General features: G+C 38.0%; 1 protein-coding gene across 3 annotated transcripts in view; it reads left to right on the forward strand.

The window, feature by feature from the left end:
* LOC106081455 (uncharacterized) overlaps positions 1-18190 on the forward strand; it is a 205530-nt gene that overhangs the window by 119141 nt on the left and 68199 nt on the right. For all 3 annotated transcript variants that reach the window (XM_059368509.1, XM_013243412.2, XM_013243414.2), the window contains one exon: positions 10307-10335. The gene's annotated coding sequence lies outside the window, so the exon portion shown is untranslated. The remainder of the gene's footprint in view (positions 1-10306; positions 10336-18190) is intronic.

An 18190-nucleotide genomic window follows, 5' to 3' on the forward strand; every position in this document is an offset into this window, starting at 1 on the left:
GTTGAAAGTCGTAACAGAACAGAACATGGAAAATGTTTAAATTTCTGAGTTAAGTCAAAGGACCACTCCACATGGCAACGTTTATTCAAATCTGAATCGATATGGCCCATTTGAGGTGCTCAACGGCCTACATCAATAAGAAATATGTTTGCAAAACTTCGAATGGCTATTTTTAAGGAGATTACTCTCCGGTTACAAGTTTCGCTATTGGTTCATCTAACTATAGCATTGTATAAAGTTAAATATAAATTCCATAGTATGTAACTTTAAATCCATTTTTAATTATCCTCAATATAGAACATAACACTGCATTTTAATTTGTGGTAATTTTGTGCTATTTAAAATTGTGAGAATTTTATAACTTTGCATGCAAATGGAAAATGAAGAAGAACCACAAATTATACAACAACACAGGTATTGCCATGGTCATAATGGTTTTAATGATGATGATGGAAATCTGGACAATAAACCGCACAGAACATAACACAGCAAACGAACAAAACAGGACACAGTACAGCAAACAAACAAAAGAGTTGAAATGAAAAGAAATACAAAAGCACAACTAAATGTCAATCTGTGATTATAGGTATTTACATAAGGGTAGATGGAATAATGGTTTTGTATGGGAGCAGACATTTGTTGTTTACGTCGCTGTGTGGGGTTGAACTTGAAAAAAAAAATAAACTATTGGGTTTGCCCAAAAAGTAATTGCGGATTTTTTTAAAAGAAAGTAAATGCATTTTTAATAAAACTTAGAATGAACTTTAATCAAACATATAATTGCCATTTTGTTCGATAACCGTTTGCCATCTTCGTGGCAAATTTAGTATTCCACGCTCATAGAACTTCAGGCCTTTATCTGCAAAAAACTGAACCAAGTGCGATTTTATAGCCTCATCATTGCCGAAAGTTTTACCATTTAAGGAGTTCTGCAAAGATCGAAATAAATGGTAGTCTGATGGTGCAAGGTCAGGGCTATATGGTGGATGCATCAAAAGTTCCCAGCCAAGCTCACTCAGTTTTTGGCGACTGTGAACAAAGATGTGTGCGGTCTAGCGTTGTCCTGGTGGAATATGACACCTTTACGAGGGACCAATTCTGGTCGCTTCTCCTTGATGGCTGTATTCAATTTGTCCAATTGTTGACAGTAAACAACCGAATTAATCGTTTGGTTCCTTGGAAGCAGCTCAAAATATACCACACCCTTCCAATCCCACCAAACAGACAGCATAACCTTCTTTTGGTGGATATCAGCCTTTGAAGTGGTTTGAGCTGGTTCACCATGCTTGGACCATGCTCGTTTTCGACTAACGTTGTTGTAAACAATCCATTTTTCATCTCCAGTTATGATTCGTTTTAAAAACGGGTCGAATTCATTGCGTTTAGGGTGCGTTGATTCGGTTTGTTAAATGAATTTCTTTCAATACATGTGGTACCCAAATATCAAGCTTTTTTTCACCAGTCCAAGACTTTTTATGTGATAATGAACGGTTGATTTTGGTATATTGAACTTCTCTCCTATCTCACGCTCAGTTACAAGACGATCCAATTCGATTAATGCTTAAAATTTGCTTAAAATTTGTCAACGTCGACTATATGAAAAGTCCGCTATTACTTTTTGGGCAACCCAATAGAAAAAGCGTGCTAAGTTCGGCCGGGCCGAATCTTATACATCCACCTCCATGGATCGCATTTGTCCAGTTCTTTTCCCGGTATCTCTTTTTAGGCAAACAAAGGAAAAAAAAATAGGAAATGCAATGCTATTGGAGCTATATCAAGTTATGGTCCGATTCGGACCATAATTGAATTGAATGTTGGAGACCATAATAGAAGTCATTGTGTAAAATTTCAGCCAATTCGAATAAGAATTGCGCCCTTTAGGGGCTCAAAAAGTAAAACAGGGAGATCGGTTTATATGGGAGCTGTATCAGGCTATAGACCGATTCAGACCACATTTAACAGGTATGTTGAAGGTCATGAGTGAAGGCGTTGAACAAAATTTTAGTCAAATCGTATAATAATTGCGACCTCTAGAGTCCCAAGAAATCAAGGTCCCAGATCGGTTTATATGGCTGCTATATCATATTATATACCGATCATGCCAAATTTCAGCCAAATCGGATAGGGATTGCGCCCTCCAGAGGCCCAAAAAGCCAAGATTACAGATCGGTTTATATGACAGCTATATCAGGTTATGGACTAATTAAAATTAGAAAAAACAGGTTATGAACCGATTTTAAGTATACTTAACACAGTTGTTGAAAGTCATAACAAAAAACCTCATGCAAATTTTCAGCTAAATTGGATAAGAATTACGCCCTCTAGGAGTCAAGATTCAAGATCGGTTTATATGGCAGCTATATCAGGTTATGTACCGATTTAAACCATATTTGTCATAGTTTTTGAAAGTCATAATAAAACACTTCATGCAAAATTTCAGCCAAATCGGATAGGTATTGCGCCCTCTAGAGGCTGAAAAAGTCAAGATCCCAGATCGGTTTATGTGGCAGCTATATCAGGTTATGGACTAATTAAAATTGTAAAAAACAGGTTATGGACCGATTTTAAGTATACTTAACACAGTTGTTGAAAGTCATAACAAAAAACCTCACAAGTCAAGATCCGAGATTGGTTTATATTTCAGCCAGGGACGTAGCCAGGATTTTCATTTTGGGGGGGGTGAAGCACACCCCACATTTTTTCAAAATTGAAAATTACCAAAATTCTAATTACTGTGAAATTGGTAAAGATACCTCAATTTTTTTTTGAAAATTGTGGTAGCCATTGTTTGCTGAATCTGACACATAGGCGGTGATATTTAGTAAAAAAATCGGAGCTCAATTTTAAACTGATTACCAACACAGTGCAAATGTCTTTTGGAAGTTGTATTAATGGCTTCGAACGGTATACATAGGCAACGGATCTTGCTGCTGCTCCGTGTGCTCAGGTTCGTATTAACGACGAAAAATACCCAAGAATAGAGCTGTCTTAAAAAAATCTAACCAAAGATGAAACGCGTCCCATAGTGGTTAGTGTGTGTTGCTATCTTCGGCTTTCCTTTTTCATTTGCATCTCCGATCATTGAGCTTGTCTCGAAAGAGAAACAAAAAAAAAAAAACACAAAGAGATAAAATTTCATCAAAACCGGAAAACGGAATCCAGGGTTGGGCCTAATGAGTTAAAATGTTGTCTTTCAGATGTTTATTGAAATTTTTTGTACAGAAAAATTTTGTATGAAAATATTGTGTGGCACAGAGAAAAGACTTTAAAAATGTTTATGCAAAATTTAAATTTTGGTTTTAAAAAATAATCTCGAGGTTAGGTTGTCTTTAGAGATTTTTTCGCTAAATGTTAGTCCTTAAAAAAATCATTAAAATGTAGTCTTTGGAAAAAAAATTAATAATTTTTTTTTTTATAAAAATTTTGTCTTTCGAAAAGATTTAAAGAAATTTTGTCTTAAAAAAATAACTTCGGGAGTGGTGCGGCCCGTGCTGAAATTTTGTCATAAGAGAAATTTTCACTCTAGAAAAATACTATTAACATTTTTTTTAGAAAAAATTTCATTAATTTTTTTTTACTACGAATTTCTTTACAATTTTCTCCTTAAGAAAAATAATTTTAAGGCGGCCCTGGCCTCAGCAAAATGTTGTCTTTGTAGAATATTACAAATATAAAATTTTGTCATTATAAAAAATGTTTATGAAATTTTTGTTTAGAACAAATTTTATTTTATATTTTTCTTTAAAGAAAATCATTTCGGTGGGGCTCGGGCCCGAGGGACCTCTCCCCCTGGCTAGGTCACTGATGGCAACTTTATCAGGTTATCAACCGATTTGAATTATACGTAGTATAGTTGTTATACGTAGTATAGTCATAACGAAATACGTCATGCAAAATTTCAGCTAAATCGGATACGGTTTAAGACCTCTAGAGGCTCAAGAAGTCAAGATCCAAGATCGGTCTATATGACAGCTGTATCAGATTATGGATCGATTTCAACCATTCTAAGCATAGTTGTTGGAGACCATAACAAGACACCCCATGTAAAATTTCAGTCAAATCGCCCTCTAGTGGCTCAAGAAGTCAATACCCAACATCGGTTCATGTGGCAGCTATATCAAAACATGGGCCGGTATGGCCCATTTACAATCCCAACTGACCTAGACTGAGAAGAAGTATTGGGTTGCCCAAAAAGTAATTGCGGATTTTTCATATAGTCGTCGTTGACAAATTTTTTCACAGCTTGTGACTCTGTAATTGCATTCTTTCAGTTATCAGCTGTTACTTTTAGCTTGCTTTAGAAAAAAAGTGTAAAAAAAGTATATTTGATTAAAGTTCATTCTAAGATTTATTAAAAATGCATTTACTTTCTTTTAAAAAATCCGCAATTACTTTTTGGGCAACCCAACATTTTTACAAAACTTAAAGCGGCTAGCTTTACTCCTTCGAAAGTTAGCGTGAATTCAGAAGACAGACGGACGGACACTGCTAGTTCGACTTAAAATGTCATGACGATCGAGAATATATATACTCTATGGGGTCTTAGACAAATATTTGGAGGGGTTACAAACAGAGTAACGAAATTAGTACACCCCCATCCTATGGTGGAGGGTATAAAAATAGTAAAGAGTAATTAGCAAATATTACTTTGTTAGTTCCTTCGAAGAACACATAGCAATGAAAAGCGTTTAGTAAGAGAAGAACAGATGAAAAATCTTCTCTTTTGCTTACAGAACCTTCCTAGAGGACTAATTCCACGGCTTTTGATTTTTAGTTGAGTAGGCTTCAACTTGATTTGACATTCCCTCCATCTTACTATGCTCTTCCTGTTTTTCTATTTCCCCCATTTTCTCTCTCTCTCTCTCACCACTCTACACTCTTCCTCTCTCCGAATTCTCAAATTTTAAGTTTTAAATCACGAAGTTCATTAAAATAAAAAAAAAAAACATTTTTCAGTCAAAAGAACCCATTTGTATGAATTTTTTTCTGCCCCCAAGGTTTCGACCCACCCTAATACCCACATTACCAATATATACATATATATATAAGTACAATATATGACTGCAATATGAGTTATACTTGCGTAATAACATGGACATATGCATTATAATATCATTAAGGTATTACATACGACTATACATCTATTAATGCTATTGTTAACAAATGGTCTTACATTTCTGTCTGCCTTTCTGCCTTGTCTTTTCCTATTCACAATGGCCAGAATTCCAATATGTAATTTTTGTACAACCACCGCCCAACCTCCCAAGCCATGTCATGGTGATGAGAACTCCTTTTAGGTTGACCTTTTATAATCTGTCTAACAAACCGAAAATGAATAGGGAAAAATCAACCTTTTGCAATCAAAGCTTTTTACAAAATTTTATAGATTTTTTCTTCTTCTCATTGTTGCTTTGTTATTTGTATTTGCGAAAAGGGTTAATACGTAGTATATTGCGTCGAATAGCATTCCTGAGATTCGTAACTTGAAAGTGAAAGTTATGAAATAGAAAGTACAATTGATTGCCCAACATAGAATATTCATAGGATATTCAGGATACCCATACTATACAATTTGGTGATATGGACATAAATTGAGTGAAAATAATAAAAACAAAAAAAATATTAATTTTAAGATTTTTAAATTAAAAATGAGTTTGTGTTTGTAGGTTTTATTTGTGAATCTGAGTTTTCTTTTCCTCAAAAAGGCAACTCTTGCTCTATACACCTGCAAGAGGGCCATTGGCAAAAGTTGGGGTTTAGACCGCGTGTCATGCATTGGGTATATACTGCAGTTGTCAGACCTATAAAGCTATATGGTGTTGTGGTCTGGTGAACGGCGCTTCAAAAGTCCACCTACTGCTCAATGCTTAACCGGATCCAAAGGATCGCATGTTTGTGCATCACAGCCGCACTGAGGACGACACCATCTGATGCACTGAATTTAATGCTACATCTAATGCCTCTGGACATCTTGGCTACCTAAATTGCAGCGACCACTGCCGTGAGATTGAGGGAGCTATCTCATTGGTCATGTGGCGGCTGCAGACAGTGTCAAGATATTGTATCCTTGATACAATATCCGATGTTGCAGGCAGTGTGGATTAGACCCTACCTGAACCGCTTTTTGATAAAAATTACTGTACGACAATTCCTGATAGAACCGACCTATAAAGCTATATGGTGTTGTGGTCTGGTGGATGGCGCTTCAAAAGTCCACCTACTGCTCAATGCTTAACCGGATCCAAAGGATGGCTTCTTTGTGCATCACAGCCGCACTTAGGACGACACCATCTAATGCACTGAATTTAAAGCTACATCTTATGCCTCTGGACATTGTGGCTATCCAAATTGCAGCGACCACTGCCGTGAGGTTAAGGGAGCTTTCTCATTGGTCATGTGGCGGCTACGGACACTGTGTTATCCTTAATACAATATCTCATGTTCTAGGCAGTGTGGATTACACCCTACCAGAGCCGCTTTTTGATAAAAATTACTGTACCACTATTCCTGACAGAACCAATTGGAACTATGATATCCCTGGTAACAGAAGTTACATAGACTTCTATATGGATGGTTCCAAACTAAACAAACAGATTGCCTCTGGGGTGTACTCTAAAGATCTAGAACTGGTCATGTCGAAAAGGTTAACCGACCACTGCAGTGTGTATCAAGCAGAGATCCTTGCACTTAAGAAAGTGGTGGAATGGCTAAGATATAATGTGATAACGACGATGGGCATAAATATCTTCCCAGACAGCCAGGCAGCCATTAAATCCCTGACATGTCCTTTGAGTACCATATATTCTCGGTCATCCTATATGACAGTTTGGCGTTGCATTTATTGGGAGGAGAGGGTCAGTCCCTCCGTTGCTAAGAACCAAACGACAATTTATTTGAGTCTCTGTTGCGATCTACTGTCCTGCGGAACGGTAAGACGTAACCCAGATACGATTTTTTTTATAATTGCTTTGTTCGCTTTTACATGTTGTTTGTACATGGTTTCATTTTGTAGTTATTACGTTTCTATAGCAGAGGCCTATACGTTCATAGCAGGACCCATGGTGCGTATGGATAATTTTCTCTCTATGCTAGAGTTTACGGCAATCATACGCCACAATGTACCCTATATTTAAAATATGATTGTGCTGTGTCGCTCAGTGTTAATTACTTTTTATACCCTACACCACTACTGTGGTATAGGGTGTTAACGTAATGCATTTGTTTGTAACAGCCAAAAGGAAGAGAGATAGACATATTGATAAGTATACCGATCGACTCAGAATCACTTTTTGATTCGATTTAGCTATGTCGGATTGTCTCTCTGTTTCTTCATGTTAATTTGTGTACAAACTACAAGTCGCAATTTTCATCCGATCGTCTTCAAATTTGGTATGGGCATGTTTTTCGGCCTGGCGACGAAGCCTATTGAAATTGGAAAAAATCGGTTCAGATTTGGATATAGCTCCCATATATATGTTTGTCCGATTTGCAGTAATACTGCAATAAAGTGGTCATTTGTTAACCGATTCTCTCGAAATTTGGAAAGAAGTATTATCTCGTGACTCACGATAATATTGGTGAATTTCACAGAAATCCGATCAGATTTGGATATAGTTCCCATATATATGTTTGTCCGATTTGCAGTAATACTGCAATAAAATAGTCATTTGTTTACCGATTCTCTCGAAATTTGGAAAGAAGTATTTTCTTATAACTCTCGATATTACTGGTCAATATTATAGAAATCGGTTTAGATTTGGATATAGCTCCCATATATATGTTTGTCCGATTTGAAGTTATACAGCAATAAAATAGTCATTTATTAACCGATTCCCTCGAAATTTAGAGAGAAAGATTTTCTTATGATTCTCAATATTACTGGTCAATATCATAGAAATCGGTTGAGATTTGGATATAGCTCCCATTTATATGTTCGTCCGATTTGCAGTAATACTGCAATAAAATGGTCATTTGTTAAGCGATTCTCTCGAAATTTGGAAAGAAGGATTTTCTTATGACTCTCGGTATTTTTGCTGAATTTCATAGAAATCGGTTCAGATTTGGATATAGTTCCCATATATATATTCGTCCGATTTGCAGTAATACTGCAATAAAATGGTCATTTGTTAAACAATTCTCTCGAAATTTGGAAAGAAGTATTTTCTTATGACTCTCAATATTACTGGTCAATATCATAGAAATCGGTTGAGATTTGGATATAGCTCCCATATATATGTTCGTCAGATTTGCAGTAGTACTGCAATAAAATGGTTATTTGTTAACCGATTCCCCCGAAAGTGGGGTTTTTTATGCTTCTTATTATTACTAGTGAATTTCATAGAAAATGCATCAGGTTTAGATATAGCTGTCACTTATATATATCGTCCGATTTTCACTTCTAAAGCCACTGCAAACGCATTTATTGACCAATCCCACCTAAATTGTGCAAAGCCCTTTCCTCAATGACTACCAAAATATCTAAGAATTTTGGTCAAAATCGATTTAGATTTTGATGTAGCTCCCGTATATATGTTCGTTGTCATTTGTCAACCGAAGTTATTGCATTTTAGACATATTTGCTTTACTCAAAATTTGACATAGGAATTTTAATAACCCATCTTAGGTCCATCCAGGTCCATCAAAATTGGTTCAGAATTAGTTATAGCCCCCCCTTTTGTATTTATAGAGTAGGTGTAGGGTATTATAAAGTCGATACCGCCCGACTTTTGCCTTTCCTTACTGGTTTTATTTAATTTATTTTTTTTTTCATCAAAATTGGTTCAGAATTAGTTATGGCCCCTCTTTTGTATATATAGGGTAAGTGTAGGGTATTATAAAGTCGGCACCGCCCGACTTTTGCCTTTCCTTACTGGTTTTACTTTATTTTATTTTCAACACAACTGTTTGTATACGATTTCATTTTTATTGTATTTTTTTTTTATTTATTACTCTACCAATAGGGTTTCGTGGCATTTCTATAGCAGAGGCCTATACATTTATAGCAGGTTCCATGGTGCGTATGAATAATTTTCTCTCTATGCCAGAGTTTACGGCAATCATACGACACAATGTACCCCAGTCGCTCAGTGTTATTTACTTTTTTTTTGTTGGACAATGGCTCGCTCGCATGATTTTGAGTGTAACATTTTAAAGATCCCCCCTCCACACTCTTTCTGCGCAAAGTTTGACATCAATAAAAAATATTTCACTTTAGCGTTTATGTATTTTATGCATTATTATTTTTAATAACTTCTCTTTTTTGTTGTAAAATTAATGGGCCACAATAACCATCATCATAAATTATGTACGCATTCAACAACAATGGCGGCAAAGTGAAACACTTACCCACATGCATAAACGCACACACACACACACACACACAGACGAGTTTGCGAGTCAAAGGAAAAATTCGAAAAGCTAAATTGTTTATGGGAGTTTGTACCTTTTTTTCTTAACCTTCGCTTGTTGGTTGGCCGTTTGGATGGTGGCTTGGTCGCTGGGTTATGTTTTGTGCTTTATTTTAATTAAAATACTTTGCATCAAATACCAAAGGCTCTTTCTACTACAAAAAAAAAAAAGAAATAAACACGACAAAGAGTAAGAGAGAGCGTGTGGAAGTGAGAGTGACCTGGGAGGAGTACAGAGGAAACAGACCAGAAACTTCATATGAGTATGTGTAACATTTAATGGCAAGGCAATCACCATCATTGCTCTGAGTAGGCTGTTGATTGGTAGGCTGCTGGTGATAACGATCCCCGACGCCTTTAGCATTGCAATGATGATGATGATGACGATGATGCTGATGGCGCTGTTGATTGGCCTAAGAGTAAGGTGGCTACTAACATAAAAAGACGTACACACACACCCATACTCACACATACTCTTAAATTGCCTGTAATTTATTATTAATCATGAAAGGCATAGCCTTCCCTGCCTGGACAAACACAAAGCATTCGGTATCTAATGATTTACCATTATGCAGCTTAACAATGATACTCAGTAGGGAAATTTCAATGAGTAAAATGAAAATAAATCTGAAGATTCTTAGCCAACAAATCGATTAAATCGAAATTTATGCATTTTTAGCCAAGGAGATAAAAAGTTTCGCATTTAATAGTAAGTAGAAGGAAGAAAATTAAACTTAAATCGGGTTTGTAGGTAATGGTAGAACTTTATCAATGGAGTGTTTGATGAAAACACAATAAACATTGACTGCAGTTCCTCATTTTTTTCTACCTAAACTAACTAAAAATTATCTAAAATTAAATATTTAACATTTATATCTCTTTTATGTGTATTTTTTCAGACAATATCAATTAATATAAATCAAGTTTGGTAAGTTCCAATACATTTCATCAGAATAATAAATATTTATATTTTCTTCATTTAAATAAAAAATCAATTTAAAAATGTGAATAATATCATTATTTGCCAGGGAAGCATAGGCTCACACACACACACACACACACTTACTTACTTGCATTCAATATTTATTTTCCCTTTTTTTCCATAATGGCTTAATACAAAAGGACGTTTTTTTTAAGCATATCCTTTCAGTGGTACAGAGAGTTTAAATATTTAATTTCCCCACCCCCCAAATCACACAATATACAATGGCGTATGCCCAAAAAAATTGAAAATAATAAAAAAAAAACATTTAACGAACATTCCCATATGCCTGTGAATGTATGTGTGCGTGTGTTTGTGTACAGTTTAATGTTTCAGTTTAAATATGTGCACAGCTTTAAAAAAAAAGGGATTGCCTTTGATTACGATGATCACAATTGAAAGGATTAATAAAAAGTGATACGAAAAATATGGCCTTGTCTGTCCTTCTGGGCATTTGCATATGGATGCTTTTAATGTCGAACTTTCGAAGAGAGATTTCGAGTATTGATGATGATAATGCATATTGAAACTTTTTAATCCAGTTCCCTTTTATTGTGTTAAAATTTTTTCCACATCCAAAAGAACTAAAACATAACTTTTTAATTTGATCTTTTGTTATGGCCATTATTTAATATCAAATGCTGGCCATATACTTGTGGCCACTACTTGAAATGTAACACAAAGTTTTGGGTTGTTTGGATGACTGTAATCCTAATGGCGGGAATTTTAACATTAATTTTTTCAGATTTATAATTAATTGTTAGCAGGGAGCTTTGCCTTTGGGTGAAGCTGAAATTATAAGGTGTAATAAAATCCTTAGGTTCAATATTTGGGGAGTAAATTTGCAATTTTGCCCATGAACATTCCACTAAGGAACAGGGGCTTACTTCTCACATATCAATGAGTGCAGTCCGATTCAAGTTTAAGCTCAATGATAAGGGGCCTCCTTTTTACAGCTGAGTGCGAACGGCGTTCCGCAGTGCGACACCTCTTTGGAGAGAAGTTCTACATGGCCGAGTGCGAACGGAGTGCCGCAGTGCGACACCACTTTGGAGAGAAGTTCTTGTCATTGAGCTTAAACTTGAATCGGACTGCATTCATTAATATGTGAAATGTTTGCCCCTGCTCCTTAGTGGAATGTTGATGGGATAAATTTGCATTGCTTTACAACCTGCTCTAGTTGGAATGCTTGTAAAGCACCATGATCCATTTGACAACACCCGCTGATGATATTTCAAACCAGTCAAATGCTTCTAACAACAAAACACACTTTTACTAATTTTTTAAATGTTTTTTGCTACACTATTCTTTCAATGGAAAGCATTAAACAATGGTCTAATGCCAGACAATATCCTGCCAAGGAATATCAAAAAGAATTTAAGACCAAAAAAAAGAAGCGCAAATAGGTAATCGGGTAACCGAATACCTGATTTAAGAAATAGGGCCATTAAAGCCGCATTTTTAATGGCCGTATTTCTTAAATCAGGTGTTCGGTATATATGGCAGATACGTCCAAATATAGGCCGATCTATTGGGTTGCCCAAAAAGTAATTGCGGATTTTTTATATAGTCGGCGTTGATAAATTTTTTCACAGCTTGTTACTCTGTAATTGCATTCTTTCTTCTGTCAGTTATCAGCTGTTACTTTTAGCTTGCTTTAGAAAAAAAGTGTAAAAAAGTATATTTGATTAAAGTTCATTCTAAGTTTTATTAAAAATGCATTTACTTTCTTTTAAAAAATCCGCAATTACTTTTTGGGCAACCTAATAGATCATATTAAACACGGGTTTCGAAGGTTCTAACACATCGCACTTTGCCTAATTCGGGAAAATCGGGGGAAAAATGTGTCTTTCATGACCCCTATATCCTAAGTCTGCAGATCGCCCGATCTGGACCATATTAGACAAGGATGTCGAAAGTCCTAACCAGCGATCCAGAGCGGGTACCATTTTTCCGCTCCGGCAATTTTTTTTTGCTCCGCTCCGGCAATTTTTTTTTCGCTCAGCTCCACTCCTTTATTTTTAAATTTTGACTATTTATTTTTTAAATTTCTTCTTATACACACATTGCACTATGAAGTGAAATATAAAATTTTTCATTACGTTTACAACATCGAACCATATTCAACTCCGGTAATATGTATTTATGATCGCCGTCTCTATCAGGCTATATCCATATAAAGCACCCATATAAACCGATCTCCTGGATTGATTTCTTGAGCCTCTAGAGGGCGCAATTCTCATCCGATTTGGCTGAAATTTTGTAAACCGGTTTCTTTTATGACCCCTAATACTTTTGAAAAGTATAGTCTCAAACGGTTCATAACCGTTTATAACCTCCATTTGGGCATTCCGCATAAAATTTCTGAAATCTATCCCCTTCTTTAAAGTAAGTACAAAATAGTATCAATAATAGGAATACAACGGAAAAGTAATTAAGTCGCTCAATATATATTGTCAATGTATAAATGAATGCCACTTTTGAGACCTTTAGCTCAATTCGTAAAGAAAATACAATTTTGTACGTTTTGGTACCTAAATGTATGATTTTGAAAAAAATCTTCTGGTCGACCAAAATGTATAGTCAAGGTGTACTTGTATCCCAATTCTGAGAGCTTTAGAACACTCCGTTAAGAAAGGACCATTTTGTACATTTGAGTGGATAAATATACGAATAAAAAATATCTTCTAGTTGTCCAATATATTCTTCCAAGGTACCAATTAAACCTCAATTAGTATGTTTTCTTCCACATGTCGTATTTTTGACAAGACTGCTATAATGTTTATCAACTTGCTTAATTTTACCAGTCCCCGTTCGCTGTAGCCGAATATAAGCTATTTCCTACTAAATGTACAAATTTTGAATGGATCATTTAGTGACCCATTATATATTTCGTTCTTGTACCTACATGGCAAATTTCAGACCTCTCCATGCTCCATGTGTAAAGAACGTAACAATAGTACCAATTTTGGTACGAAAAGGGCGGCCCCCTTATTTCTCGGATTCTACTTGTATTCTACTCCCGAATACCTTTCATTTGAGTCCCAATTGTAACGTTCGGCCAACTTTTATTTTTGAGTCGTACTTTTGGGGTAAAGGGGAGGGTCCTATACCTCCTTCCTGACCATATTCGTAATCTACTCCCGAATACCTTTTATTCGAGTCCCATATTGTCATTATCACCAATAAACCTATTTTTTGGGGGTTTTGGGGTCTTGGCCGACCCCCATTTTCTTGGATCCAACTTTTGATATTAAATTTGTATTCTCAGTTCTTTAAATACTCTGTGGTTATTAGTGTGTCTTAAAGGCAGAAATAAAAGGTCTTGTGCAGGCCTTTGATAACTTTAAACATCTGTGGTAAGTATGATCGCAATTGGTCTATAACCTGATATAGCTCCCATATGAACCAATCCTGATTTCACTTTTTGACCCCTTATAGCGCGCAATTCTTATCCGATTTGGCTGAAATTTTGCACAATGAGTGCTTCTAAGGTCTCCAATATAAAAACCTAGTATGGTTCGAATCGGTTCTTTGTTTGCCTATAAAGAGATACCGATTATTCTTGTTTACTGTTTTCTATCAAAAATTTTTATTTTTTGTTTTCCTCACTCGTGCGTTTCTTCTTCATTCCAAAGATAACATATTTATTTCTAATATTTTTATACCCTCCACTATAGGATGGAAGTATACCAATTTCGTCATTCTGTTTGTAACACCTCGAAATATGCGTCTAAGACCCCATAAGGTCTATAAATTCTTGATCGTCATGTCATTTTAAGTCGATCTAGCTATGTCCGTCCGTCTGTCTGTCTGTCTGTCGAAAGCACGCTAACTTTAGAAGGAGTAAAGCTAGCCGCTTGAAATTTTGCACAAATACTTTTTATTACTGTAGGTCGGATGAGATTATAAATGGGCCAAATCGGTCAATGTTTTGAAATAGCTGCCATATAAAACGATCTTGGGTCTTGACTTCTTGAGCCTCTAGAGGGCGCAGTTCCCGTCCGATTTGAATGAAATTTTGCACATAGTGTTTTGGTATCCCTTCCAACAACGGTGTTGAGTATGATTCAAATTGATACATATCCTGATATAGCTGCCATATAAACCGATCTGAGATCTTGTTTGAATCCTATATGGTGCTTTTTATGACTCCGTATAGCTAGAGATGGGTTTCTACCAGGTAAATACCCAGATCGGACTATATTTGGATATAGCTGCCATATAGACCCATCTCCCGATATAGTGTAATGAGCCTTTTAAAGTAGCATTTTTCATCCGATTTCGATGAAATGTGGCACAGCGAGTTTTGGTACGCCTCTAAACCTGTTTGGTGAATAGTGGTCCAGATCGGACCATATTTGCATATAGCGGCCATATAAACCAGTCTCCCCATATAGAGTTTTGATCCCATAAAAGAAGCATTTTTCATCCGATTTGGATGAAATTTGAAACAGAGAGTTTTGATAGACCTCTACACGTGTTTGTTGAATATCGTCCAGTTCGACCATATTTGGATATAGCTGCCATAAAGAGGTTTATGTAGAGTATCTGGTCCACATTCCCTATGGGCGTGAAATTAATAATATTGGGTTGCCCAAAAAGTAATTGCGGATTTTTCATATAGTCGGCGTTGACAAATTTTTTCCCAGCTTGTGACTCTGTAATTGCATTCTTTCTTCTGTCAGTTATCAGCTGTTACTTTTAGCTTGCTTTAGAAAAAAAAGTGTAAAAAAAGTATATTTGATTAAAGTTTATTCTAAGTTTTATAAAAAATGCATTTACTTTCTTTTAAAAAAATCCGCAATTACTTTTTGGGCAACGCAATAATGAATATTCAATCTTAAGGTAATTATCTGAATTTAAAATTGTATTAATAAAAAAATAAAACCATTCCAACCATTTCGCTTAAAAATATAAGTCAACTAACACGCATATTTCCCCTGAGCGGCCCTAAGCAAGTGGCAAGGACCTCAACTGTTATGACCTTGAACAGCTCATTATGTTCACTATGGCCATCAATCGTTTGATTTTGTTTTCGACAAATAACAATAATGACAGAAATCTGTGTTTATTTACTTCTCGCTCTCCCCCTCTGCCTCTCTCCCTCTGTGGTTAGTAAATATTCGTTTTTTCTCACAGTGACAGAAGACTTGAGAGGAAGTGAAGAAAACAGGTGGCATTACACGTCTTTCCAGTATGGTCTGATTTCCTTATGCAAACATCATAAAGGCTCATTCATCTTTAGAGTTTGACTTGTTCTTCAAGTCGTTCCTCAGCCATCCGCATGCTACGAATGTCAGTTAGCATTTCTTGTTTATTTTCCTTTGAAAGGGTCCTCTAATGAACTGAGAGCAAACCCCGCGAGACCAGAGAAGCAGAGTTGGAGTGGTGAGAACAATAACATGCACCTTAACAATGGCAACAAAATATCCCTTGGCATGAGATTAATGATGATTTCCAGCCAAAACACAAAAGAAAACACAACAACAGCCAAATGAACATCGATAGACAATTGGTGACTGAAGCGTGACACGAGTAGGAAGAGAGGCAGGGAAGCATGCAATCGTTGGTTGCTTTGAATTCCGATAATTGGATGGCTGATGGACGGACATATAGACTGGCTCTATGGCTACCCACCAACCGCCAGCTACCAACTCTCTCTTTCCCTCTCTCTCTCTCTCTTGCTCCGGCCTTCATTTTCAACGAACTCTCAACATCGTAATGTACAAATAAATCAATTTCAATCAATTGTACGATATTGTTGTTTGGTTATTGTTTCTTTGTTGTAGTTGTTGTTGTTTTTTTAATTAAAAATTTCCCCCCCTTGGCTGTAGAATGTACTAGTCACAAGTGGCAAACAATAACATAGCAGGACATTGAAAAACATTTTAAACTGATTACTGAAACTTCTCTCGAGGCTCTAATGAACTTTGTAATCGGATTCGTAGTTGGCCACAATTCTAATTGCTTTATTGGCATCTGCCAACATTTTACCTCAAAATAAAATAGCCTGAGGGCATTGTTTAACAAACCAAAAATTAAAACCATAACAAACTCACTGAAATTGGTAGATGCAAATGAAAAGGTCATTGGAATGGAAATTCCCAAGTTATGCAAATGGGAAAATTGCATTTTACACAAAATTGAGAAATAGAATGGGATAAAACAAGTAAAATCGTGCTAACTTCGACCGGGCCCAATCTTGGGAACCCACCACCATGGTTTCGGCTACAATATGGGAGCCAAATCTGGTTATAGACCCACTTTGATCATACTTGGCACAGTTGTTGAGAGTCATGACAGAACACTATATGCAAAATTTCAGTCAAATTGGATAAAAATTGCGGCTTGTAAGGGCTCAAGAAACGAAATCGGGAGATCGGTTCAAATGAGAGCTATATCATGTTCTTGACCGATTTGGACCGTACTTGACACAGTTGTTGGGAGTCATAACAGAATGCTATGTGCAAAATTTCAGCCAAATTGGACAAAAATTGCGGCTTCCAGGAGGTCAAGAAGTCAAATCGGCACTACATGCAAAATTTCGTCCAAATCGGACAGAAATTGTGGCTCGTAAGGACTCAAGAAACGAAATCGGGAGATCGGTTCAAATGAGAGCTATATCTTAATACCTGTGCATAATTTCAAGAGGCTAGCGTTCAACCGCTATTGTGATTTAGAAAGACAGATGGACGGACGGATGGATGGACGGATGGACGGACGGATGGGCGGACGGATGGGCGGACGGATGGGCGGACGGATGGGCGGACGGATGGGCGGACGGATGGGCGGACGGATGGGCGGACGGATGGGCGGACGGATGGGCGGACGGATGGGCGGGTGGATGGGCGGACGAATGGACGGATGGATGTACCGACGGACGGACGGACGGATGGACGGATGGACGGATGGATGGACGGACGGATGGACGGACGGATGGACGGACGGATGGACGGACGGATGGACGGACGGATGGATGGATGGACGGACGGATGGACGGACGGATGGATGGACGGATGGACGGATGGATGGACGGACGGATGGACGGACGGATGGACGGACGGATGGACGGACGGATGGACGGACGGATGGACGGACGGATGGACGGACGGATGGACGGACGGATGGACGGACGGATGGACGGACGGATGGACGGACGGATGGACGGACGGATGGACGGATGGGCGGACGGATGGACGGACGGATGGACGGACGAATAGACGGACGGATAGACGGACGGACGGACGGATGGATGGACGGACGGATGGACGGACGGATGGACGGACGGATGGACGGACGGATGGACGGACGGATGGACGGACGGATGGACGGACGGATGGGCGGACGGATGGACGGACGGATGGACGGACGGATGGACGGACGGATGGATGGACGGACGGACGGATGGACGGACGAATGGACGGACGGATGGACGGACGGATGGACGGACGGATGGACGGACGGATGGACGGACGGATGGACGGACGGATGGACGGACGGATGGACGGACGGATGGACGGACGGATGGACGGACGGATGGACGGACGGATGGACGGACGGATGGACGGACGGATGGACGGACGGATGGACGGACGGATGGACGGACGGATGGACGGACGGATGGACGGACGGATGGACGGACGGATGGACGGACGGATGGACGGACGGATGGACGGACGGATGGACGGACGGATGGACGGACGGATGGACGGACGGATGGACGGACGGATGGACGGACGGATGGACGGACGGATGGACGGACGGATGGACGGACGGATGGACGGACGGATGGACGGAC

This window comes from Stomoxys calcitrans, chromosome 5 (genome assembly GCF_963082655.1).
Source record: "Stomoxys calcitrans chromosome 5, idStoCalc2.1, whole genome shotgun sequence".
Classification (NCBI taxonomy): Eukaryota; Metazoa; Arthropoda; class Insecta; order Diptera; family Muscidae; genus Stomoxys; species Stomoxys calcitrans.